This window comes from Coffea eugenioides, chromosome 6 (genome assembly GCF_003713205.1).
Source record: "Coffea eugenioides isolate CCC68of chromosome 6, Ceug_1.0, whole genome shotgun sequence".
Classification (NCBI taxonomy): domain Eukaryota; kingdom Viridiplantae; phylum Streptophyta; class Magnoliopsida; order Gentianales; family Rubiaceae; genus Coffea; species Coffea eugenioides.
This window is the reverse complement of record NC_040040.1, coordinates 21271934-21299789: the sequence shown is the minus strand read 5'-3', so window position 1 is coordinate 21299789 and position 27856 is coordinate 21271934. Positions and strand designations below refer to the sequence as shown.

Here is a 27856-nt window from a genome sequence, read left to right as displayed (position 1 = left end):
TCATCTCTTCATAAAAATAAATTAAAACACAGGAATACAAAGGAAACTTCTAACTCATGCATCCTTGTCATAAACCAACGAAAAGCAAAGAAAGTCAGATTAGCAAGTTCATAGGTTAATGAAAAGAGATTCACGCCGAGATTCCTAAGCTTCACATAACTCAATGAAAAAAATTGCAGAAAACTCATGTCCTACATCTTTACAGGTCTAAAATGGCAAGACTCATGTAAAATTTTAGGACAAAACATCACAAAAAAGAAATCACTATTGTCAATCAAGAATGGGAGAAATTCTAAGAAAGTAGTCAAATATGATATAAAATGAAAAGAGTTGATCAAGTAAGGTTATCTACAACTCCTCTAAGGGTTTTAAGTTGGACTAGATATCAGTGGATGGCCGAAATTCAAGATTTGTAAAATTCTTCTCTGAACTTCGATTTCAAGAGCTGAGAAATGGGTGATTTGAACAAGAATTTTCGCAACTTTAGAGTGGTTTTCCTCAGAAACCTTCAACAGAACGATTACTTCCCGATGACTTGGGAAAGTGCAGCAAAAAGAATGTCCCTAAAACGATCAATCATGAAAGAGATATTCGGGCTTGAACAGGGCCGGTTCGTCAGCCCTGTTGATGAGGAGGTCGAGGGAGCTATCCAAGTGGAGCAAGTGAAGGTGCCATTGGGGCCTATGACACGAGCTCGCGTGAAAAGGTTGAATGAGGCACTACAAACATTGGTTCGTGCGGCCCGTGAGTCAAGTGGAGAGCTAAGGACCATTGAGGGCCTCAACGAAGCTAGAGATGTTGTCCTACTATCGGCCATCCATGAGGATTAGCTGCCCATGATTCGCCTTGGCCATGGCCCATTATTAGTTTAGTAGAGTGTAATAAAGAGGTCCAACTAGCTTGTGGTTTGGAGCTTAGTCGTTTTTAGTTCTTGGGTCAAGGGGCTAGGCCATGTGGGCCTTAGGACCAATAGCACTTTAGTAGGCCACATAGTTAGTCCCTACGCTGATTAATAAAATTACATTGAGAGTTCTCTCAAAAAGCTTCATTGAAGCACCTTGAATATCTTAGATTTATATTTTAGGTATTCAATTGACTTATCAATCTAGAACCGCGCTAAATTGTGGCGTCTTCTACAAATACCGAGGTTCGTTGACCACGTAATCAACGGGTTTAGGTGATCCGCTGCGTTCGTCGTTTTCAACGTGAGTCTCTACCTTCTAGATCCAAACCTTTCTGTACGGGTTGCATCACAAGGTTGGTGCCGTTCGTATCACCTGTTTTCTCTTGTTTTTCCAGAAAATTTTCTCTTTTTTTTTTCTCTCTCTCTCTCTCTCTGATCCTTCCCCAAACCACTCTTGTGTGGCTGATGAGCGCACCAAACCTCATCCTTAAATTCTACAACGCAGCCGCTATTCAATTAGTTGCAAGAAAGAGAAACAAAATTCATAAAAATCAAACAAACCCGTGACTTGCTTGGACATGAGGATCCACTAACTTTCAGATTTAAAATAACTCTTTTTTTCATCAAAACAAATCGCTGAAAATATGCTAACATATACACACATATTTGCCCCTTTTTTAATTCTATATTCATTCAGGCATTTTAAATCTACAAAAATAACATGAGCAGGGCATGATATGGATTGTTGTTTTTGTTTGCAAATTAACATCAAAATCCATGAATTCAAGAAAACAACTCAAACACTTATTTATCAGGCTCCAAGCTTCATCCAAATACACCAAGAGAGAAGGAGAGAATGGAGTGATGTGTGTGTTTTTGATGGTGTGCAAGTGTGTGTATCCTTGGGAGAGAGAGAGAGAGACGTGAGAGAGTTGTGTGACGATGAATTTTGTACGAAAAGGAAAAAGAGAAGAATGGGAGGTGGAGTGGGTTAATAATTAAGTAGTCTAAAAAAAAAATAAGTATGAGGTATGTTGATATAATTTTTTTTTAAAAGGAAAAGTAAATGCCAAGATTTTTTTCTTTTCATTTTCACTATTTTTTTTTCTTTTTTAGATAAACCTACAAAAATAATAAAAATATACATCAGAAAGCATAAAAATAAATGACCCATAAATAGAAAAAAATTTCAAAAAATATTAAAAATAGTAAAAGGTTGGTGTTTATAAATGCATTAACGGCTACCAACTTAATTATGTCATTTTTGCTACTGTCTTGGACTATATTCAAGAAGAATCTGAAATTACTCGACTATATCACTTTCAAACAACAAAAAAATAGTAACAGTAATATGTTTTTGCCAAAATCATTTGCGGCTGTAAACTTTATGTCATTTTTGCTTCTGTCTTGGATTTATATTCATGAAGAATCCGGTTACAACTCACGGGAATCTTTTTTTTTTTTTTTTCATTTTTTGTAGCACAGGAGGAGTGAGAAGGGGGATGCGGATTCCGACCCAAGATATTTATGTCATTGGGTTTCAATCTTGTCTATTAAACTATGGCATCCTCAACACAGGAATCATGCTTATACCGACATAAATCATTAACCACACGGAACAAAATTTAGTTTCAAATTTTGCAAGGACAACCAATTTATGTGATGGGCCACATTCACGGGAATGACACTTTATGTTGAAGATGATTTTTCACGCTAGCCTAGCTTCTTTCTTCCAGCTAGCAGCTTTTGCAAGAGCAACAAACCATGGGATGTATTTCTTGTTCGTCTAATATTTATCAGTGCTGAAGTACTGCATATCTTGCTCAATTTTTTTGGATAAATGAACATTTCCTTACGATTAGAGAAGCTATTAACCATCACCCTTCTATTATAAAGTTAGACAAGCAATTAATAATGAATTACTATTGCTCGAAATAATTGGGGGCAAAGCCTGCTCGATGCGTGGGTAAAGGGTGCCTGTATGTGAAATTGTATTTGCAGTTTTTTTAGTTGCAAGAAATGTAGCAAGTCTAAGTTCTAACATTAATAATCATGGGAAAAGGTATTTTCTACCAACAATTCAAATTTTGTAAAGGAAAGCTAGGTTTGAACTGTACAATCACTACAGGAGGCATTTGAAACACTATATGAAGAGAAAGCAACTACTTAGGCAATCAAACAACCAACTGTAGTGCCTTAAGAGTAAAATTAGGCACCATTCTCTGTCACACATTTATGAAAGTAACAACAGCTACCAAGGGAAGACGCACACTAATTTGCATGGCTCTAAAAATCAATCCTCTTTCTCTCAAATTCTTTTCCACTTTCATTTTTCTTTTTTTTTTCTATCATTTGGCAACTATCATTGCTGGTGGAGGAGACTCTGGCTGCAAGAACTTACTACTAGCGGCTTCCAACACTAACTTTGTGACGCCCCCGCTTCTCCCAAGGGCGAACTCTAGGGTATCGGCGGGACGCCTGCCTAACTCGCGCCAGGACTCAAAATTTCAAAACAATAAAACTAGATAAACCCACAAGCGTACTATTCACTATATATCTAACGCCAAAAAAGTTCTATTTACATCTTCAAAAGTATCGAGTCAAACCACTCTAATACATTATAATAACAACCAACAGAAGGTAGACCCTAAGGAGGGTCCTTATACAAACCACTAAAATAAAAACAAACATCCTAACTGTCTGACTATTACAATCAAACCTAACTATACTAGTGAAGGTGCCAGGAAGTTCCCCGCGTTGTCCCCTGCTAAGGAAAACAAAGGAAACGGGGTAAGCTCGAAACTTAGTAAGTAAACAGGGGTAAAAGTGTAAATTTCACATTTAAATAAACAATTATTTCACAAAAATGTCAAGTCGAGTGCAAAAGTAACAATACAAAGAAAGGATACAGGTTGGCTCCAAAGCCAAGTCATTTGCCATGCGTGATCTCCTGTCGACACTCCGTCGACCATAAATAAGGTCCGTAGAACTCTGCTTGTACACCCACCAAACACCTTATCACCCTCACTAGCCAGTCACCTCACAAACTTGCCCGGGCGAACGAAATCACAAACTTGAGCTTGAGTCACAAGCTCGGGTCACAAACTTGGTTCACATTCTCGGTGAACCGGATTCACAAACTTGGTGACCTCAGACTAAGTTGGACTGGCTTCGACCAAGCCCTGACCGGCTCGAATAGTCCATCTAGGTCGGAAGATCAACCCCAACTTACAAACGTCACCCCGAGCTACAAGCTCAAGGGGTTCAAACCCAAAACTCACAAACGTCACCTCGAGCTATAAGCTCAAGGGGTTCAAACCCAAAATAATTCATGTATACACATCTCATAAAGAAACATAGGTACAAACTAGGGTTTAGGTCGAGTGTGATAAAGTACACCCTCGCCTAAGTTCCCCTTTTATTCACATCAAAACACATAAGCAGTTTATACACATAAACGGCCTGAATACTTACTCAAAATACAAAAGTAGTACAAGAGCAAAATCACTTCGTGCGTGTTCGCTAGTAGTGGGCCCCACCGGCTCCGCCTAGCTCACCACTGTCTGAAATAGAAGATTGCATCACATATTATCACAAACGGCCACTAACATGCCCAAAACAAGCAAAACGGCAAAATCGGCACATGCAAGTGCGGAAACGGCAAAATGGGCGCACGCGCGCGCGCGGAACGGCAAACGGAAATGGCCAAATCTGCCATCTCAAACCGTTTTGATCAAAAGTTAGGCTAGGAATGTCGGATCAAGGTGAACGAGACACCATTTCGAAGCTATGAGGAAGGGATACAATTCTCATGAAGACACCTTAATCTAGATCTGAATGGAAGCAGGTCGAAATTATGGAAAACAGTACCAGAAATTTACGTGTTCGGGTGACGAACAGGGTTTGTTTGCTGGACCATAACTCACAGCTCACAAATCCAAATAAAGAAATTCCAGAGGTGTTGGAAAGCTAGGACATAAGGCTATAACTTTCCTGTTTAGGTCAAAAGCTGAATCAATACATAGCATGGAGGAAAATGGGTCCAAACATTCCTGTCAGAACTGTCCAAATTCGAAGGTAGTTCTGACAACCGATCTTGTTTTGGTCATAACTGGAATTACGGGACTCAGATTTGGATGAAATTTATACCGTTTCGAAGCTAATGGAAAGGGATACAATGTTGAAGAAGGCTAATCAGTCCATTTTGTGATACAACTAGGTCAAAAATGCAAGATACTCAACCAGAACCGCAAAAACAGGTTCACAAACCGCATTCTGGTTCAAACATCATAAATCAGGTTACCTAAATCCAAATCAAGTAATTCCAAAGCCATCTGAAAGCTAAAATACATGTCTAAAATTCATCATAAGACCTAAACAACTAATTCTGAAGTATTCCCAACCAAAATAACCCATTACAGAAGCAATTCTCAAGTTCGGGTAAAAAAAGGGCAGCAGGGGTAATTCGGTCTTTTCACAAGTTACGCTACTCCGATTGATCTGAAATTTTGTAGGAATCTCTAAAATATCATTCCTTACAACTTTCATGTTTTAACCCAAGGCCAATTCGGCCTCTAACTATAAGCTACAGTGCCGGGCAAAATGTAGGACATGAAACCCTAGTTTTCCAATTTTCCTTCCAAAACAGAAATTTCCAGCAATTAACCACTTTTTCCACCTTCTAGCTTCCTTAAATATCATTTCCAATCATCATACATGACCCCATAATAATATTCATATGAAAACAGAAAAATCACCAATAATTATAAAACTTCACCAAGTCAACCAAAAATCAAGATATAATCCATCAACTTACATCTTAAACTACCACAAATCATGAATTAAACATCATTAGAGGGAGGAGAGGGGTTCCTTCACAACTCACCTTAGTAACCAAAGAAAAGAGACCACTTAGCACCTTAAGCTTCCAAATAACTTCACCAATCACCTAAATACCACTAAACTAATATGTTTTATGGAATAATTTGAAGATTAACCGGTTGGAATGAAAGATTGAGCAAGATTGAAAGTAAGAAAATTGAGTAGTTTTTCTTCTTTTTCTTTGAGGAAAAGTCGGCCAAGAAGCTTTGGAAATAAGGGTGAATTTTGGTCAATTTTTGATTTAAATGGTAAAAGGATGAATAGTGGTCAAGAATCAAGACTTAACCTCTAAGTGACACTTGTCACTATAATTAATACATGGTTATCCTTTTGTCTCTCTCCACTCTCATCCATAACAATCTCTAATTATCTCTTAACACCTGATAAAATAAACCCGGTATCCAAAACTTAACCTAACTGGCCGAATTTTACCGAACTTTCCGCACTAGTGGGTCCCACGTCCGATATATATTCTTAATTTCTCAACAACTAACTGATACTAGAAAAATCATCTAAAAACTATATTTACTCGCTAAAATTATCTGGGGAATTTTCTAATAAAGAAGATGTCGAAAAGGCGGGCGATCAATAAAATAAACCCTAGGAACTTAGGAAAATTTTCGGGTTCTCGCACTCATACTTTCGGGGCGTCACAAACTTTGCTGCCCATATTTCTTCCTCTTCATCTAGAATTGCAGTCACTTTATTCTTTGGATTCTCATTGCTTCTCTGTTCACTGAAAGCTGTGGGGAAGAAGCATCTTTGAGAGAAAGAAGCAAGAGATTTGTTACAAGCACTTTTAAGCAAAGTTAGCATCATTAGCATATGTTATGTTCCAATTATCCCAATATAGAGGAACCGTAGCCTTTTGATCATGTCATAATGTCACCAATCTAAATGTAATAAAACATTTCAATTAAGCCAAATTGGTAGGTGAGAAAGTAAAGATTACTCATGAAAGCTTGATGATGCTTACTTCAACAAAAGTAACACCACAATTCTTGAAGCTTTCAACAAGTTTTCCCTCAAAGAGGATCAGAAACTTGGTCAGCTTAGACTCTTGCCTTGACTATAAACTTGTCAATGTATCTTGTTTCTACAATGATGAAAATCTTGCTTTGTTCTGCCGTTCTTGAAAATTTTGAGATACCAAAAATAGAAGGGGCATGAAGAGTCTTGCCATTCTTTCCAATGTTGCTTTAAGCCTGTTATCTGAATCATGATCTCGTCACCTGGATCAAGGAAGGAATCTGCACAAGAAACCTCAGCAGATATATTAGCTCCAAACACAACATCTTTTGTGAACATTTAAAAGCATCCATGGCATCATAACGACAAGAGAATTTTGAAAAAGCAAAGCCTCGATTCGTACCATTACTATTAAAAAGTCATCAACAAATGTAGGGTTCACAACACCATACTACTTTACCTTATTTACTTTTTTTTTTCGTGTAAGTGGGAGGGTTCAAACTTGGGGCCTCTCACTCACACTCCTTCCCCGAATTGCCCAAACCATCCCTTCTTCTTTCATTGTCCTTATCTACTTTCATCTTCCTTTGTCCATGTTTTGCAGATATTAACTAGAAACAAATTAAGTATCACTATCTTGACTTGGGTAATACTACATTGTTTTCCATGCATCTGGAATTTGGGGCTGCTAAAGATATGAATTAAATTCAGTTTTTATCATAACAACTAAATCAGAAAAAAAAACTTCATTTTTGACCTATGAACAAAGCTTGTTTAGCTTGTTCCACATTTACAAAACTAAGATATGTGAATCCATTATTTGATTTAGTTTCAGGATTCATCATTAGCTTGACTTTAATAAACTCATCAACTTCATTGAAGATTTTTCTCTGCTCAGGCTCAGTATCATATTTGTTCAGGCCCACAAACATCTACTAACGATTGAAACTACCTTCAATTACAAAGAACAAGTAGTTGCAGACAACTCAACGTGCAAAATAATTACAAGATCAAGTAGCACGTATCTTGTTTAAAAGATTTCCATTGAAGCCTATTTTGGACGAAGACTTCAATTTATTTGACAAATACACCTAATGAAAATTATGAAAAATAACAACTTTTATCAATCAACTTTAGTTTGATTCCTAAATTCATCATAGATCCAAAATTCAGAATAGGAACTAAGTAATAGATCTAATATTCAAAAAAGGAAGTGATAGAGTGTAATTTATAGTATATTTTGATGTATAAGGTGCTAGTTAACTACGCTATTTGAGTTTTATATTGAGTAGAAACTACTTAATTTTACTCTTATATTGTTCTAATAGGTGAATAGTTCAACTGGATAGAAAATGGACTAAAAACATAGCACAAAGAAGCAATGGAAGAAGAAAACATAAAGAGTAAGAAGGGATTTGACCAGATTGACATGTTTCAATATTTTGTCAATAACTTGAGTTACCAAAATCAGATTGAGATGATTCTTAATTGATTCGGAAGCTAAGAGGGTTCTCTACAATTTTTATCAAGACATTAAAGTTTGGTTCTCATGTTTTCATACCCAAAAGTCCAAATTACTAAAGTATAGTTTTGTTGTGATGCTCTTCTGACCAGTTTTTAGTACTTTGGGCATATCTCAATGTCCATACCCCTAAATGACATTAATCTTGTGGCATTGAAAATCTAATTCAAAGAGCTATAACTTTCATGTTTTGACCAAGAGATGATTTAGCCTTGTTAATAGAGTTTTTCGACTTCGAAATGGATCTCCACATGGATCCCAAGAGGTCTGTCTAATATTGATTTCGGTTTCCTCATTGGTGTTTCTCTAGTCCCAATTCCAGCACCAGGGTTAAGGCTGGAGTTCATCAGAAAAATGAACGAAATTGTCATTTTTAGCTCCAATAAGCCCGATCCTACCCTGTTTGGGATAATACTTTAAGAAACTATAAATATGATGTTTTTAGGGAGAAAACATTTGCATATAAACATTAGTTCTAAGATTTTTCTTTGAGATTCAAGAATCAAAGTTAGAGATCAAGGTGCAGGATTTAGCGTTTCTTCAACTAGGAAGTTCTACATGCTCTTTATTCTAAGTCTTCTATTTTTCAATATTGAAGTATTGCCTACTCTTACAAATATGATGAACTAATTTATATTTAGCATTACGGTTTTATGATGGAGGTTTGATTATTTATCTTAGTTAATTTCTTAATTTTTGCCTTGATTTATTTATTCTGATTTAATTACATATTTGTGATTGGCCACCATAGACATGCTTTTTGGATTGCATTGAACTGAGAAGCGATATACAACCGTGCACTACATAAATAAACATACCTAACCTAATCATGAAAATAGATTAGAGTATGTAAGATGAAACTATATCACCTGTGATCTTAAAGAGTTTAATTAAATGCATATGATATCGAGAGAGACGTAAGATTTAATTAGGCAAAACTTAGATGTATCTAGACATAATTTAAGGTACTGGCGTGTGATACATTCTTGCCATGTTAAGAAATTAACTGGTTAATTAACTCAAACTCTGGATCAAAATTTGAAACCTAGTCCTTTGCCATTTGTTTTTTCACCTGTATCTTGTTTGATTTGATTATTTATTTAATTTCTTGAGTAGTGATTAAAACAAACTTTGAGCTCAACTTTTGTTATTTTTGTTAGAATAAATAAAGTAGAAAATTAACTCGTTCCAGTGAGTTCGGCCCTAAGGTACTCGAGGTAATTTATTACTACGATCAATCATGTGTGCCTGCAGGAATTCTTCGATTAGGAACTAAGTAAACAACTACAAACAACCAGGCTTCTTTAACGTTTCAAACAAATAACCCAAAGCAAAAAAAAAAAAACAATAAAACTTACAAAACAAACCTTTTGCTAAATAGCAAATTAAAAGAATTCATAACAAAAGAAGAGAAAGCCAAACGATTTTGAAAAAAGTAGGATGAATATTGTCAACCAATTTGACAAATCAACCAATTGAAAAATGACTTTTCGCAAAAGAAATAACAATATATTATAGAAACAATTTCAGTTTATCACATAAATCAATCACAAATTTTGAAGGAACCAAAATTTTTTGCATTTAAAATCACAAAAGTGAAAAGGGAAAACCAACTCAGAAATCCAAAGCATGCACAATTGATGAACCCTAAATCCTAAAAAGTAATGAGGAAATAGATGCAATCAAAAGCCCGAAGATAACTAATTTTAGAGCACAGTTAGAAGCTAGTGTTCATATAATCACATCAAAACAACTGAATTTTACAAATTATGAGTCCAGTGATGAAATTACTAACCTTATTCAAGATATATGCAATAAAGCTAGATTTAGAGAATAACATCAGCCTCACATATAGGGAAAAATAAACGAGGGTGAAATTAACAGGTTAAATAATGCAATTCTAGTTACATCCATATATAGATCATTTGCAGATGAATATGTATATCTATTCCTTGTAAACTGAAAAATACCCAAAAAGAGAGCAGGAAAATTGATACGAATGCCGCCAAACTTGTGACGAAACTCGTTAAAGACAAGCCCCAAATTTCCAAGATTTCAAGGATTTCAAGACTTGAAAAGTTTGAGCACAAGAATTCAAGAAACCTTAAAGTTTGTTTCAAGATCTTTAAGAACTTCTGGAATTTAATCAAGAAACTCAAGAAACTCAAGAAAGATTCAAGAAATAGACATGAACAGCCAAGATTTCCCCAAAAAAATTTCAAGAACTTCAAGAACCAAAATTTAGGGTTTCAAGTATCAAGCGCCAATAGCTCACACAACCCAAGATTCAACAAGGCTCACGAAGAAACCCTAGGTAAGAACTTTGGATTTCCAAGAAACACTTTGAACAGAATTTTTTTTCGAGATGAACAATAACACGGATGAACAGTACTGTGAATGAATAATAATTTTTTTTTTACTCAAAACACAAAGCCCTAGAACTCTAGAATAAGAACGACAAAGACACTAACAAGAAAACTAAAAGGGATATAACTTTGACACCTTCAACTAACTCTAATGGCAGCTAATACATTTTACTCCCTATTTAAGATATAACTTGTAGTACCACAAGCCCTGAGGATCTAGAATCGATATCAAGGTTTGGGCAGCAGATATCAAAATGCTCAGGGAATGGCTTAAGAACATTTGATAGGTAGACAATACCACAATCAATGTGACTACTTGATTAGTATGTCGATGAGCACCCTAGGACTACTCTAAAGTGCTCAAGGATAGCTCATAAAGAAGCCAAGAGGGAAACACACATGTGTTTAATGTTGGAAAATATGTTCTCTCTATTGTCTTTATTAATCAAAGCAAAGACTTTGACTATTTATAGCCAAAGTACAAATCCAAAAGGGCCAAGATTTAACTGCTTAAGTAATCAACTAAGAACTAACTAATTAAGGCCCAACTTAAATTTTAAGTAGCCAAATTATTTTACTAACCTAAAAGGCCCAAAACAACTCAATTAAAACAACAACTATGTGGTTCCATCTTACATGCAAGCTGGTGCAATTTATTCTTAACACAATCGACTAAATAACTAAGAAATTAAGGCCCATTTTGATCATCCAATTCAGTATTTAAATTTAATAGATTCAGAACTTAATATGTTCAGACGTATTTGATAATAAAAAATTGAACATCTAAATTAATTAAGTGATACCGACTTTCCTAGGCAAAACTTACTCCCAAAAATAAGTGATAAACTATTCATTTATCACTAAATGTGATATACACTCAAATGTATTTGATTTAATACTTAACAATTTAATAATTTAATGGATTCAAATTTCAGATTTCAGATTTTAATTTCCATTTTTCAGTTTTATCAAACGCACCCTAAGAGAAATAGATGACGCCAAATCAATAAAGAATCTACTCCTTGATCCACCTCATGAATTAGGGTTTATGGTGCGGATTTCCCATCAACATCTTTAAAGTCTTGATTTGAAGCTTGGTTTGCAAAATTGTGAGCTTGAAAACCCTAGGAATTTGAGAAATTGATCTCTTTGACTTCACTTAAATGAAAGTAATAGAAGACATTTCACCCTGCTCGAATAATAACAACCGGATCAACACTTGAACAACTTTTGTGCTCACATAAAAAATCATCAATTAACTCACCTCAATTATAAAGAGAAGCCACACTTGTGTCCAAACATCACAAAAGAAGTTAATTTGATCTTAAAGACCTGTGATATATACGAATTAGCTTGGTGTGTTTTAGACACTTTTATAGCTAATTAGTTAGGATTTTATTGAAAATATGTATTTTGTGGTTTAAGTGTTAACATTGCATTTCTATGTATTTTAATGGTGAAAACTTCATGTTTTTGGTAGGTGACAAGTATATATTTTACGTGTTTTAGTGTTTTATTAGTTAGCTTTGGTGTGTTTTAACTAGTTATATAACTAATTAACTAGGGTTTTGGTAAAAATGTACATTTTGTGGTTAAATGGCAAACATTGCATTTCTATGGATTTTAATGGTAAAAACTTCATGTTTTTGTAGGTTTAATGATTCAATCATCGAAAGGGGTGTGAATTGAGAAGAGAATTGGATGATAATTGATAATTTGAAGAGGTTAAAAGAAGACATGAAGTGCAAAATATTCAAATGAAGAAATGCAAGTGAAGACAGTTTTGACACATCTTTGTATTTCGGCAATATCTTGAGTTACAATGATCGGATCGAGGTGATCTTTATACCATTTTAAAGCTCTTTAGATAGATCTACATTTGGTATGAAGACATCGAATCCAATTCAGTTTTTTTCCTGGTCAAAAAAGTTGAAAACACAGAAGCTTATTTGTATGGTCGAGAGCTGAAACAAGGGATTGACCAGTCGATGGTATTTCGATCATATCTCAGTCCACAAAACTCTAAATTGGATGATTCTTAAAGCATTGGAAAGCAAACTCAAGGGACTACAATTTTATGTTTTGCAGAAAAGCTAGTTTGGCCTCCATCATAGAGAAATAGTCGTTGAAATGAAGCCAAATTCACAGAAGTGAATACGCGACTTGAGAATACGTAGGTTGCAGTCGCGTATTCTCAAGTCGAGTATTGTAGCCTGATTTCAGTAACTTTCTCAGCCACTTGCCTTGTTTTCACACTACTTTCCAGCTATAGTTGGAGAGAGAATTTCAGCTGCACATGCTTCTAATGCAAAAAGGAAGAGGAAAGGAGCTTTATATCTTGTCCAAAGTCCACCTTTTTTACTCTCTTAACAAGGAGATGTTAGAATCATTAGAAGAGAGAGTAGCACATATTAGAGGAGATCTTATCAGTTTTTAGCATAGGAACTTAGAAGAAAGTCTTATCTTGTTCTCTTTAACTAGTACTTTTTGTGAGAACAATTGGAGACTTCATTGTACACCATTTTGTTGAAGAAATTGAAGATCATTGGGAGCTTCTTCATTATTTTGGCTAAGCTTTCCTTTTCTATCTTTAACTTGTGATTCATAACATGCTCATGCAATGAACTATGTGTTTTATTGTTATATCTTACATGAGTAGCTAATTTTCTAGATCTAGGGAATAGATGAAACTTATGGCTAATTGATATGAAGTGAATATGTTTTACACTTGTTACATCTTGTATTAACTTGTCTATTTGTGCATGCTTATCATTTGTTGTTGCTTGATCACCAATAGCAAGCTCTTAGTTGTTATTATTCAATGAAAATTGGTAATAATGATGGAACAACATGAGTAGAGCTTGAGTAGTAGACTCATGAGAATAGAGATACACTTAAGTGGATTAAACGTGCATTTCATGAAGAAAACAATAGTAGATCTAGTTATTCACCATGAGAATAGGGAAAACTAGACTATATCTAGGCCATTTTATCATGAGAATGAGATTTGGTAATATTGGAAATGAATCCCTAGTTAAACAAGAATTGTAACAAGAGATAAATCTATTCATTTGTGTTGTTTATGCCATAAGTGGAATCTACATCCCTAGACTCGAGTTTTTAGTAAATTTTCTCCAGTTGTTATCTTGTAAATATCTAGTTAAGATTTGTAGGTAGTATTAATCATAGTTTCTCTTGTTTAAATTGATCATTAGTCTAAATAACAGAGTAAGTAAGGATTTAGTACTTGTATAGCGCTCTCTGTGGGTTCGACCCGATATATACTCTAAAACTACTAGCTTGACCTGTATGCTTGTAGTAAAACAGGTGTAATTCGAAATTAAACTTGTACTTATAACAATAATCCATCAGTAGGTTTAATGATTCAATCATCAAATGGCATGAATTAAGAAGAGAATTGGATGATTATTGATGATTTAAAGTTATAAAAAGAATGCATGAAGTGTAAAATATTCAAAGGAAGAAATGCAAGTTTTCAGCTTTGACATCTTATGGTATTTCGACTATATCTTGCGTTACAAGGATCGGATTAAGGTGATTCTTATACATTTTGAAGCTAAGAAATAGAACTACATTTGGTATGAAGAAATTGAAGCCCAGTTTAGTCATTTTATTTGTTAAAAGGTCGAAATACAAAAATGTATTTTCATTGTCGAAAGCTGAAACAAGGTTCTAACCAGTAGACGGTATTTTGGTCAATTCTTAGTTCACAGAGTTCCAAATTAAATGATTCTTGAGGCATTGAAAAGATAATACAAAGGGTTGCAACTTTCATGTTTTGCACAAGAGTTAGTTCGGCCTCCATCATTGAGAAAATATCATTTGAAGTGGTGCTAAATTTGCAGAAATGAAAATACGAGCTGTCAATACACGACCGTAAGTCACGTATTCCTAAGGTCATGTATTCGAGCTTGATTTCTGCAACTTGCTCTACTTTCACACTGCTTTTCAGCTCAATTTCTAAACAGAATTTCGGCTGCACATGCTCAAGATTTCAAAAGGAAGAGAAAAGAAGTTTTATATCTTGTTAAAAACCACTTTTTGACTCTCTTAACACTAGACATGTAAGAATCATTAGAAAGGAGGGAGAGAGACATTAGAAGTAGTTATCATCAAATTTTAGCATTGCAGCTTAGTTTTTAGTCTTGTTTTGTTCTCTCTAGCTAAAACAATGTGAGAACAATTGGAGACTTCATTGTACAACTCATTTTGTCGAAGAAATAGAAGATCATTGGGAGCTTTTTCATTATTTTGGCTAAGCTTTCTTTATTTATCTTTTGCTTGTGATTCAATATGTGTTCATGCAATGAAACAATGTTCTTTCTTGTCATATATTATATGAGTAGCTTAATTTCTAAATCTAGGCAGTAAATGAAACTTGTGGCTATTTGATATGAATTGAATATGATTTACACTTGTTATACTTTGTATTAACTTGTCTATTATTCATGCTTATCACTTGTTGCTTGCTCACCAATAGCAAGTTGTTATTTGTTATTATTCAATGAAGGTTGGTAATAATGATGGAACAACATTTTAGAGCTTAAGTAGTAGACTTATGAGAATAGAGATAGATTTAAGTGGATTAACCTTACATTTCATGAAAAAAACAAGAGTAGATTTAGTTATTCACCATGAGAATAGGAAAAACTAGTCTAGTTTAGGCCATTTCATCATGAGAATGAGATTTGGTAATATTAGAACTGAATCCCTAGTTAAACAAGAGTTGAGTTGTAACAAGAGGTAATTCTATTTATTTGTATCTTTTATACCATAAGTGGACTCTACATTCCTAAACTCAAGTACTTAGTGAATTTTCTCCATTGTTGCTTTGCAAATTATCTAGTTAAAACTAGTTAGATAGTAGTAATTACAACTTTTCTTGATTTAATTGATTATTAGTCTAAATAATAGAGTAAGTAAGGTCTTAATACTTGTAAAGTTGCTCCCTGTGGGATCGATCTGATATATGCCCTAAATTGCTAATTTGACATGTATGCTTGCAGTAAAACGGGTATACTTCGAAATTAAACTTATACTTATATAAAAATCAGTCAAGTTTTAGGCGTCGTTGCCAAGGAATGACAGTATTAGGATCGAACAAACTTTATTAATTTAGACACTTTCTTGTAATTGTAGTTAAAACTTTTGTGTGGTCTTTATATAGATTTTTTTAGTCACTTTTTAGTGTAAAATTACTAAATTTGTTATTTTCTTTTTGTTTGTAGTGTATACACTGAACTTTACGGGTAATTACACCCTTTGATCTGAAAATTGAAAGGACATTGCGTAGACAAAGAAGACGTACACCACAACAAGAAGAAGAAAAGATTCAACAAGAAATAGAGAAAATCACAATAGAGCTACCTGTTGAAGATGAAATAGTAGAAAACGAAACAAATAGGCGATCTCTTAAGGATTTTGTTTTACCGGGAACTCAAGAATCTCAAACAAGTATAGCACGGCCAACAATAAATGCTAACAATTTTGAAATTAAACCACTATTAATTCAAATGGTTCAACAATTTTAATTTAGAGGTAATGTCATAGAGGATCCAAATATGCACTTAGTCATATTTTTGGAGGTATGTGATGCAATCAAAATGAATGCAGTTAGTAAGGATGCAATACGACTAAAGTTGTTCCCATTTTCTTTAAGAGATAAAGTTAAAATTTGGCTACACTCTCATGCTCCTAAAACTTTCACTACTTGGGATGATTCATCTAGAGCATTCTTGAATAAATATTTTTCACTCGGCAAAACGGCTAAGTTTAGAGGATATTACTAGTTTTAGCCAACAGGATGGTGAATTATTATATGAAGCGGAGGAAAGGTTTAGAGATTTGTTTCGGAAATATCCACACCATGGATTTTTCGATTGGCTAATCGTACAAACCTTCTATAATGGTTTATTCTTTTATACTAAAATGACTATTGATGTAGCCGTAGGTGAAGTCTTGATGGCAAAATCACCCCAAGAACCTCAAGGTTTGATAGAGGAAATGGCGGCAAACAATTATCAATGGGCTAATGAAAGAGGTAATCCAAGAGTCCAAGCAGGTATGATCAAAATTGATACCATTAATATGCGCAGTGCCCAAATGAGCAATATGATGAAAGTGTTAAATAGATAAGTTGGATGTGGTACAAGTTTATCTAATGTACATGTAGCTTCTTGTTCTATATGCGGAGGTGATCATGATACTAACGGGTGTGTTGATCTTGATTAGGTTCAATTTGTTAATAATTACAATAGAAATACTCAAAATAACATATACTCGAATACATACAATCCGAGATGGAGAAATCATCCAAATTTTGGGTGAAAAGATCAATGCAATCCTCAAAAGCCGATTAATCCACCGGGATCCCAACCAAGACAACCACAAGTAGATACTAAATCGGGTTGGGAGATAGCAGTGGAAAAGTTAGCCAGGGGTACTTCAGAGAGGTTCTAGCGACTAGAGGGGCAGTTGGACCAATTGGCCGAGATATATAGAAACGTAAAGGTCCAAATTGGTCAAATTGCCAATTCTATTAACAATCGAAATCAAGTAGAATTACCTAATAAAACTGAGGTGAATCCGAGAGAACATGTCAAGTTCATTACTCTTCGTAGTGGTAAAGGACTAGAGAATCCTCCGACGGTAGAAAATGGGGGAAACAATGAGAGTGAGAAGCAAGGAAATGAGTGAGTGGAGCAAGATGCGAGTGTGGGGTAATGTAGTAGGGAAAAAAAAATCAACCTTCATCTTCCACTACCATTCCAATACCTCCGGCAGTTCCATTTCCTCAATGACTCAAGCCAAATAAGTTTGACAAAGATTTTGAAAAGTTTGTCAAAATTTTGAAACAATTGCATATTAATATTCCTTTCGCTGATGCTATTTTGCAGATTCCTTCATATACAAAGTTCCTTAAGGAGATCACGATGCCAAAGAGGAAATTTGAGGATCGCGAAACGATAGTATTAATGGAGGATACAGTATCATTATACAAAACAAGCTACCGCCAAAATTGAAGGATCCAGAAAGTTTTTCTATACCCTGCACCATCGGTAACATTGAATTTTCTAAGACATTATGTGACCTTGGTACTAGTGTATCATTAATTCCTTTAACAGTGACTAGAAAATTAGGTTTGCATGAGTTAAAACGCACTAATATTAGTTTGCAGTTAGCCGATCGGTCTATTAGATATCCATTAGGAGTTTTGAAAAAATGTGTTGATTAAAGTTCAAAAATTCATCATTCCTATGGATTTTGTGGTATTAGATATGGAGGAAGATATGTCTATACCAATTATTCTTGGTAGACCATTTTTAGCAACTGCGGTACTATCATTGATGTCAAAAATGGCAAACTTAAGTTTCAAGTAAGTGAAGAAGAGGTAGTATTTAACTTGAATGAAATGAAAAAATACCTTTTTTTTGCGATCATGCTTGTTCCATTGACACTATTGAAATGCTAATCTAAGAGTTGAGTCGAGTCAATCTTGACTTCGATCCTCTTGAGCTTTGTTTAATGAGTGTAGGGATGCAAGAGGGAAATGATGAAGAAACTAAAGCATTGGCCAAGCAATTGAATTTTCAAATACTTTATAAAAGAGGTAACGTTTATAAAACCTTGGTCAAGGAAAAGTACTACCACCACCTTCAGAGATTGAACTGTCAAAATTAGAGTTCAAACCGCTTCCCAACCATCTAAGGTATGAATTTCTTAGAGAGAATAGCACTCTACTGGGGATTGTAAGTGCTCACTTAGACGAGGAACAATATACGAAACTGCTAAAAGTTCTAAGAAAGCACAAAAGGGTGATTGGGTGGACAATCCAGGATATCAAAGGTATAAGTCCTTTTATATGTATGCATCTCATTTTATTAGAGGACAATTGCAAATTAGTGGTAGAAATTCAAAGGAGACTCAATTCAAATATGAAAGAGATGGTAAGAAATGAAATTTTCAAGTGGCTTGATGCAGGTATAATTTTTCCCATCTCTGATAGTATTTGCATTAGCCCAATTCATGTTGTCCCTAAGAAGAGTGGAATCACAATAATAATGGGCAAGAATGATGAAATGATTCCATCACGACTTGTGGTTGGGTGGAGAGTATATATTGATTACAGGAAATTGAATGCAGTCACTAGAAAAGATCATTTTCATTTACCCTTTCTTGATCAATTATTAGAACGTATAGTTGGTTATGAATTTTATTATTTTCTTGATGAATTTTTAGATTATAACAACTAACAATAACTCTGGAAGATCAAGAAAAGACCACATTTATTTGCCCCTATGGCACCTTGGCTTTTAAAAGGATGTCATTTGACCTATACAACGCTCTTGCTACATTTCAACATTGCATGATAGCCATATTTTCTGATTATATTGAGAAAATTATGGAGATTTTTATGGATGATTTTTCAGTCTTTGGTTAATCTTTTGATCATTATCTTCATAATTTAGATTTAATTTTGCAGAGATGCGAGGAGACAAATCTTGTACTAAATTGGGAGAAACGTCATTTTATGGTTCGTAAAGGAATTGTTTTAGGGTACAAGATTTTCTCTAAAGGTATTGAAATGAACAAAACAAAAATAGAAGTTATAGAGTGAATACCACCTCCAAACAATATCAAGGGAATAAGAAGCTTCCTTGGACACACAGGCTTTTATAAACATTTTATTAAGGATTTTTCTAAAATAGCAAAATCATTATGTGATTTACAATGTAAAGATACCCCTTTTCATTTTAATGATGAGTGTTTAATTACATTTGATAAGTTGAAAAAGGAATTCACTTCTGCACTATTATAACTTCACCGGATTTGTCGCCACCCTTTGAATTGATGTGTGATACATACAAACGACTACGTGGTTGGAGCAGTTTTAAGGCAAAAGAAAGAAGGAAAGATGCATGTTATCTATTATGCTAGCAAATAGTTAAACGAAATGCAACTCAATTATGCAACTATGGAAAATGAGTTATTGGCGGTAATATTTGCCCTAAATAAATTTAGATCCTATTTAGCAGGATCTAAAGTTATCATCTATATGAACCATTCAACTCTTAAATACTTACTACATAAGAAAGATGCAAAACCTAATCTAATCCGGTGGATTCTTTTATTGCAGGAATTTGATGTTAAAATTAAGGATAAAAAGATATCGAAGAACCTTTTAGCAGATCACCTTTCAAAACTAGAGTATATCTTGACAAATGACCAAATTTTAATTAAAGAGAATTTTCCTGATGAATTTGTCCTAACACTTATCAATTCTCCATGGTATGCGGATTTTACTAATTATTTCGTAAGTGGAGTACTTCCGAAGGGTTTTAATTTTCACCAAAAAAACTCTTACATGATGTTAAAAACTATTTTTGGGAGGAACCATTACTCTATAAGTATTGTACCGATGGTATGGTTCGTAGATGTATTCTCGAAGAGAAGGTACATGATATTTTATATCATTGTCATAATTTAGAAACGGATGATCATTTTAGTACTTGTAAAACCGTAACTAAGGTGTGGCAATCAAAATTTTATTGGCCTACCATGTACTGAGATGTCAGGGAGTATGTTAAAAGCTGTGATGCTTGTCAAAGAACCAGAAATATCTCTGGAAAAAATGAAATGCCCTTAACTACTTTCTTAGAAGTAAAGTTATTTGATGTGTGAGATATAGATTTTATGTGACCATTTCCTAGTTCTTTTAATAATATGTACATTTTAGTAGTTGTAGACTATATTTCTAAATGAGTGGAGGCAATCGCTTCACCTAATAATGATACTAAGGTGGTATTTCGGTTCTTTAAAAAGAACATTTTTAGTAGATTCGGTATCCCTAGGGCCATAGTAATCGACGAAGGAAAGCATTTTTATAATAAACAACTTGATTCTTTGTTACTTAAGTATGGTTGTAGGCATTAAACATCACTTCCATACCATTCTTATATGATAGCCCCACCTCTCTCCAAGGCGAACCCTAAGGATTAGCGAGCTGCCTGCCCAACTCTCGTTGGGACTCAGTCAACTAATGAACCAGCAACCCTAAAAAACTAATGAAATATCTTCGAAGTAAAGGTTACAAACCATAATGAAAATATAATCGTCACATCAACTTCCTAAACTTAGATATAGAGATAAATGTCAAACTTACAATCCCAAACTTAAGTTACAAAATAAGTACCAAACTTACAAATTCAAACTTACGAGAGTCAAATATAAAGTGTTCTAAACAAAAGATTACAACCCAAAGTACAAGCTCAAGATAAGATTTAAGACTATGCAGGCTCTTGACAACAGTTCCATCATAGATCTGTTAAGGAAAACAAAAGGGAATGGGGTAAGCTAAACCTCAGTGAGGTTCCAAATAAACATGTAGGCACATAACCAATTAGAGGCGTAATATAAACAAACAAACACAATATAATACTGGAACAATTTAATCACAATTTAATTTAAGGATACGGGTGGCTTCCAAAAGCCAAATCCACTTAAGTTTGATCGTATTGAAAATCCGTTGATTCTCCGTCAACGTATGTATTTAATGAATTTAATGTCTGTATAACATCACTTTCTCAAAATTCCGTCCACCAGTCACCCTCTTATCGGGCCCGAACACCTCAAACAATATAATTAGGTATACTCGAATATACCAGTTTCCGGATTTCAGTAAATAGTCCCCAGGGTTCATCGACCTTCTCGACCAAACCCTTGCTGGCTCAATACAATTAACTCACCTATGAGGTTGGGTACTCAAACAGTCATAGTAGTTGATGGGATATCACCCAAACGACGTATAGTCAAATATAGAGAAATCACATTTTAAATTATCAGTATACAGAGTCTCGGTAGAATCAAAGGAGGTAGACTGTGATATAGTACACGCTCACCTCAAGTTTGTCAAATCAAATGTTTAGATCAAACAATCACAGACCAAGTATTCAGATATCTTACATAGACAAGTAACAAGTAGTGAAACACTCACCTGTTAAGAAATGCAGTCCGTGAAGTCCCGTGATTACCCTCACCTTCATTTTCCAGTCCTAGGGCAACGAGTGAAAGTTGTTAATATTCTAGATTCATTTTCCAATCCAAACGTAAGTTCATTAGGTGACCAAGTGGTTCGTTAATCGACTCAATTTACCATGCAAGTTAAACAAAAAATGTAGGAAAAGGTCATAAGAAAATGAGTTTGACAAGTGCACGAAAGTTGAGTAAAAGGAAAATCTCATTCAAGTTCAAAAGGGTTTTCTTGGGTATAACAGTCGCCTGCGCGCAGTCTCGAGAAAATGGCCATATCTCACTGTAGAAAAGTCAAAATCGCTCGCCGTTGGTGGTGTTGGAAACTAAACTCAAAGAGTTTTTCAACAGTGTAAAATAAAAACTCTAATTCCTCTCCTATCAATACCAGAAGTCCGGGGAAGTTGGCTGATTTTCCTGTTCTGATCAGCTCAGGACTTTGACAAAATCACCCTAATCCTCCTTCCTAACCTCATTCATTTTGGCTCAAATTCATCCAATTCAATCTACTAAAGTTAATATACAAGGAGTCAAGTTATATAGCACTATTTAAGCTTAAAATTCAACACACAAAATGATAAAATGAATCAAGGCAGTCCGGCCAACAAGGAAGAACAAAACAGTCCGCTACCTTGCCAAATCAACCAATTTACTTGCTCTATTTCACCTCAATTCACATACAAGCTTAAACCAATGTTTAGCCAAGTTTCTTCAACTTAATTAAGGTTCAATAAGTCACAAAGATCAAGGGGAAAACCTCCAATCCATGGCCGGCTAGCAAGGAGGAAAAGAGAACAGTCCCAAGTTCACCTTCACCACTAAACTCCATCCTTTCATTATTTTTAACTTAACCAACATTTCAAGAGTTATTTCTAACTTTAAGAGGGTTCATAACATGCTAATACATCAAGAAAAATCACAAACAAAGCTTAGGCAAAGAATCAAACACATGGCATGCCATACATCCAACTTTACTTCTACTTAGCTCAAGGAATTTAACCACAAACAACATTAATTCAACTTCTAGTTTGTCATCAATACCTTAAACACTTGATATTAAACAATAAAACTAGGGTTTAAGGATCATTCACCTTTCTTAAATGAAGTTTGAACCACCCAAAAGTCCACCAAAGCAAGAGTTCCAAGCTTGAATCACAAGCAAGTCTTGAAGATAGTTTACTCAAACTAACTAAGGTTCCTTCTCCTTTGATTTTTTCTCAAAGTCCAAGCTAGGGTTTCAAGCAAGAAAAATGGAATTTTTCTCCTCTCTTTGGAGTTCAAGAAAATCAGCCAAGCAAGGGAAAAAAATGGAACCAAAAAGGTTTTAAAATACTAATTTCCTTGGTCAATTTGTTTGAGTGGTCCCATTGACACTTGGCCCAATCTTGGTCATTCCTTCCCTTAAACTTTGCCAATTAATGTTTCTTCCCTCCAAATGCTTCAAATGTCTAAATAGTACCCTTAAACTTTCACATAAGGTCTCAAACACAAATAAAAAAGGGTATTTGGTCCTAGTGCATATAGTGAAATAAAATGATACCAATTCAAAAAGATGTTACAATTCATATAGAAAGACAATGCAATGCAATAGAAGGAAATGTTACAATTTATTTAGTCTTAGGGTAATGCAAGTGATTTAGGAGAACTTATATTTTTAAGTGAGGGTTCTCACATCTTAAACAAGCGGATAAGTGGAGTTAGCCAATCAAGAGACCAAGTTCATTTTAGAAAAAACGATGAACATATCAAGAAAAGATTGGATAAGAAAACTCGACAATGCACTTTGGACTTATCGGATGGCATTTAAGACACCTTTGCGGATGTTGCTGATGAGCGTGGGGTATACATATACAATTAAGTTATCCACAGTCAAATTTTACATTTATAAATTCTAAATACCCTACACGTGTTTTTTCGCAAGTATATGAGTCGTTTACTGAGGTGTCGATCCCACAGGAAAGATTATCAATTACTGGTAGTTTTCAAACTCTTGTATTAGTTAGACTTTAACAAGTACAATAAATTAAGTCTACACTATAAAAGTAACAAAAATACAATAGAAAACTGCTAAAGGTATGGAATTCCTTACTACTCTTGCAAATGACATTACCGGTTAAGTGAATGCTATTATCTTAGCTAGTTATAATGCAATTTTCTAATGTATGTGAAACCTACTCTCGTAGTGAATCAACTATAATTGTAACTAAGTCATACCTACTCTCATGGTTATGAAATTAATTATAAAATCATTTCTTCTATGAAATTATATGAAACAAGTCACTAAAGATACAAAGGTGCTCTTCTACTCTCGTGAGTGTACTCCCTAGGTTCATTACTTCTTTGAACTATTATTAAATTCCAATTCTCATTGCAAACTTAACACTTTAAGATTATCATAATTAATGGCCAGTTAATCATGATTACATAAGCAAAAGTGATAAATAACTTGCTCAAAATAATATCACTAAATAACCAAATAAACATCACTAACAAGAAATAGAAAGTTCATCCATAACTCTAGGTATAAACTTTAACTAAACATGAAAAACAATATCCAAACTTTTATTATAGTTAAACATGAAATCAAATACAAAAGAGAAAGTGATAGAAGAGAAATCACCCTTGTTACATGAGCTCCAACTCTTCATCTATGCTCCTCAATCTTTATCAAATCTAGCTACAAATACAAGAAGGAAAAACTACACTAACTATACTATATTGCTCTCACTAATGAACTAAGAAAATTCTAGTGAAGACTACATTTTTGGTAAGTTTCTCTAGTCTTCCAAAGTTGTGAAAATGGTTTCCAAAGGTTGTTTTTTATAGAGGATTCAAGAGCAAAATGAATTATTTCTAGTTGTAATTTTTGACTCTTGAAACTCCCATGAGTTGTTTCTTTAACTTTTCACACTCTTCTTGGTCAGATACAGCCGAAATTGTTAGTTGAAAGTGAGTTGGAAAAGGTGTGAAAGTAGGGCAAGTTGATGAGCAAGTTTCAGAAAACAGAAGAGAATACGCGACCATGGAATACGTGACCTTAGGGTCGCGTATTGGTAGCTCGTATTTTCACTTCTGTGCATTTAACACCACATCAACTATTATTTTCTCAATGATGGAGGTCGAACTAATTCTTGTGCAAAACATGAAAGTTGTTTTGGCAAATCTGCAGAATCTTCTCCAGCACTCTAAATTATCACAAAGAAGATTTTCACTACTGGAGTGATAACGTCACACACAGTTGCCATCCTGTGGAGGATCATATTCAATCTTTGCCCGAAAAGCCTACCAGATATCAGTGAAGCCTCTATGTATGACCCAACTTATTTAAATAAGAATGAAATCAGGAATTCCATTACAATGATTAGCATCACAATTCATACAACCTTTTTTTAGGGATGTCATAAGTACATATTGTGTTGAAGCATGGAAGTTTCTCTTGAGGATTTTGGATTTGATTTGTGAAGGATTGGGACTCATAGGCTACTTGGAAGATGAGCTAACCCAAGTTCAGCTGTTCTTAGATTGGGAATGCCAGAACACTATAATCTTAATCTCATAACTATGTTTCATCAAGGCAGAAGACCTAAACTTCAGTTCTTCAAGGAAGAAAATAGTGGGTTGGTGTTGAACCTTTGCCTGATGCATTAATCGTCATTCGTGGTCTCCTATTAAATGTACATATTATCCTGAAGCTCATTGAACTATAATTCTTGCCAATAATCATGTATATCTCCCTGCTAGGTATCCATCTTTTTTGTAAATGGTACGGGATGATTTGTTCATAAGTCCTAAACATCGAGTGGTAACAAACACAAAAGCCTGAACAACCATTACAACGTTCTTGGCTCTATCTAATGATGTTGCAATAGAACCTGCAATGGCTTTGACTGACAAAGGAAATCCTCCTGTTTATACTTAATAGAGCTTTCACATACAAAGAGTTCCGTAGCTCCTAGCTACCTTGGGAAAGATATTAGCAATGCTCTAAATGCTCTGGGATGCTTAAGAATACACACTACAAGAAAAAAGGTCATTAGTGACAACATTTCTTTGTGACGACAAAAAGTCGTCACAAAATCAGGTTGTTTAGTCACGACTTTGAAGGTTGTCACAATTGACTCAAAGCAACTGAGTTTTCAGTGACAACTTTTAATTGTTGTCACAAAACTACTTCGCGCCATGGGACTTGGAAGGCGCGAGTTTTGCGATAGTGACGACTTGATAAAAGTTGTCAGTAATTCTACCACTTTCTTTGACAACTTTTCGTTGTTGTCACTGTTTATGTTTATTGACGACCAATTTTTGTCAATAAAACTATAGTGTAGTTAGTGACAACATAAGTATCATCACTAACTTGAACATCTCTAATGCATTTATTTAATTGTGAACCTCAATATTAATTTATTTTTTTTAAATTTGATGATTTATTAACTATGACTTTATTTAATTGTGAGCCTCAATATTAATTTAATTTTTTTTTAAAATTTGATGATTTATTAAACTAGTCATAGTTACTTAAATATTAATTTAAGTTATTTACGGACGACTTTTTGTTGTCGTCACTGATCACGAAAAAAAAAGTTATTAGTGACAACATTTTGTAGTGATGACAATAAGTCGTCACAAAAGGAGCTTCTTTAGTCGCGACACCTAAAGTTGTCACAATTGCATCAAAGCAACCAAATGTTTAGTGACGACCCGTTATATTCGTCACAAACTACACTGCAAGAAATATGGTCATTAGTGACAACATTGTTTAGTGACGACAAGGAAAGTTGTCATAATTGCTCAAAGCAACTAAGTCTTCAGTGACGACCTTGAAAAAGTTGTCACTAAAATGATTTCTATAGTGACAACTTCTAATATCGTCACTGTCACTCTACCGATTCGGATTTAGTGACAAGAATTAATTGTCACTGTTTAAAGTAATTATTTTTAAGTCACTTTCATTAATTCTACTGTGTCACCCTAACTTTTGCGATTTAGCCCCAAATGTTGTAAAAAATTCCATTAATTCCATTATGATACCTTAACTTTTACAATTTAGCTCCATATGTAGTACACCGATTTCTTTAATTCTATTATTACTCCCTAACTTTTGTAATTTAGCCCCATATGTAATTCACCAATTTCATTAATTCTATTATGGCACTCTAACTTTTGCAATTTAACCCCCATATGTAATACACCAATTTTATTATTTCTATTATGGCACCCTAACTTTTACAATTTAGCCCCTATTTTTTTATTAGGAAATTGCGAATGGTATCTTGATAAACTATGCATAAATATTTTATAATTTTCTCAAACTTAAGTAATAATTTGTTATAAACTCTAAAGATATATCTTTCATTACAATAGTTATAAGGCAGGCAGGTCTTTTTATCAATGGAATAAGAAATTTATGCCAGATTTATCTTTTGTACTACATGCCAAGTAGTATTAGCAAAGGAATAACAAAGTACTACAAAGTAATTAACAAAATAGCCTTCAGAGAGTGTAGTTTATGGGCAAATGAGCATTATCTATTCAAAGTACCAACTTTTTATGGGTATTTTACTTTCAAACATATAATTTATGTTAAATTTATAAATGTTTGTAAGTAAAATTCAAAAAGTGTTACACTGATTTCTTACAAAACGAAAACTGGCAGGTTATCTTTTCAACATAAATTAAATTTTTTTTAAAAAGAAATGACCCATAAAGTACCAACTCTTTGTGGGTTTCCTCCATTACATGAACAAATATTCTGCTCTTTATGGGCATTTCACTCTGAATCATTTAATTTATGTTAAATACATAAATGTTTGTAAGTAAAATTCAAAAAGTGTTGCACTAATATTTTTATGAAAGGGAAACTGGTAGGTTTTGTATTTAACATAAATTAAATATGTGAAAGCAAAAAAAAGAAAGAAATTACCCATAAATCTATGTCTTGCAAATCTATACTAGTAAAATAGTTTCAAACAAAATTAAACATTAAAATAAACTGTAATTTATACACATTAAAATATCTGTAATTTATACACATTTTGCAACTACTACTTTGTGTTTTCTCTGTAATGAATTTTTTAACTATTGAGAACTTAAGTTTTGTCTTGCAAATCTATACTAGTACAATAGTTTTAAACAAAATTAAACATTAAAATAAATGTTTGAAAAAGA

The 27856-nt window shown here is 34.1% G+C and overlaps 1 non-coding gene across 1 annotated transcript; it reads right to left on the bottom strand.

The window, feature by feature from the left end:
- Positions 1-16431: 16431 nt before the first annotated feature.
- LOC113776559 lies at positions 16432-16536 on the bottom strand. Its single transcript, XR_003469045.1, has one exon. It is a non-coding gene; the product is annotated as a small nucleolar RNA R71 (small nucleolar RNA).
- Positions 16537-27856: the final 11320 nt, after the last annotated feature.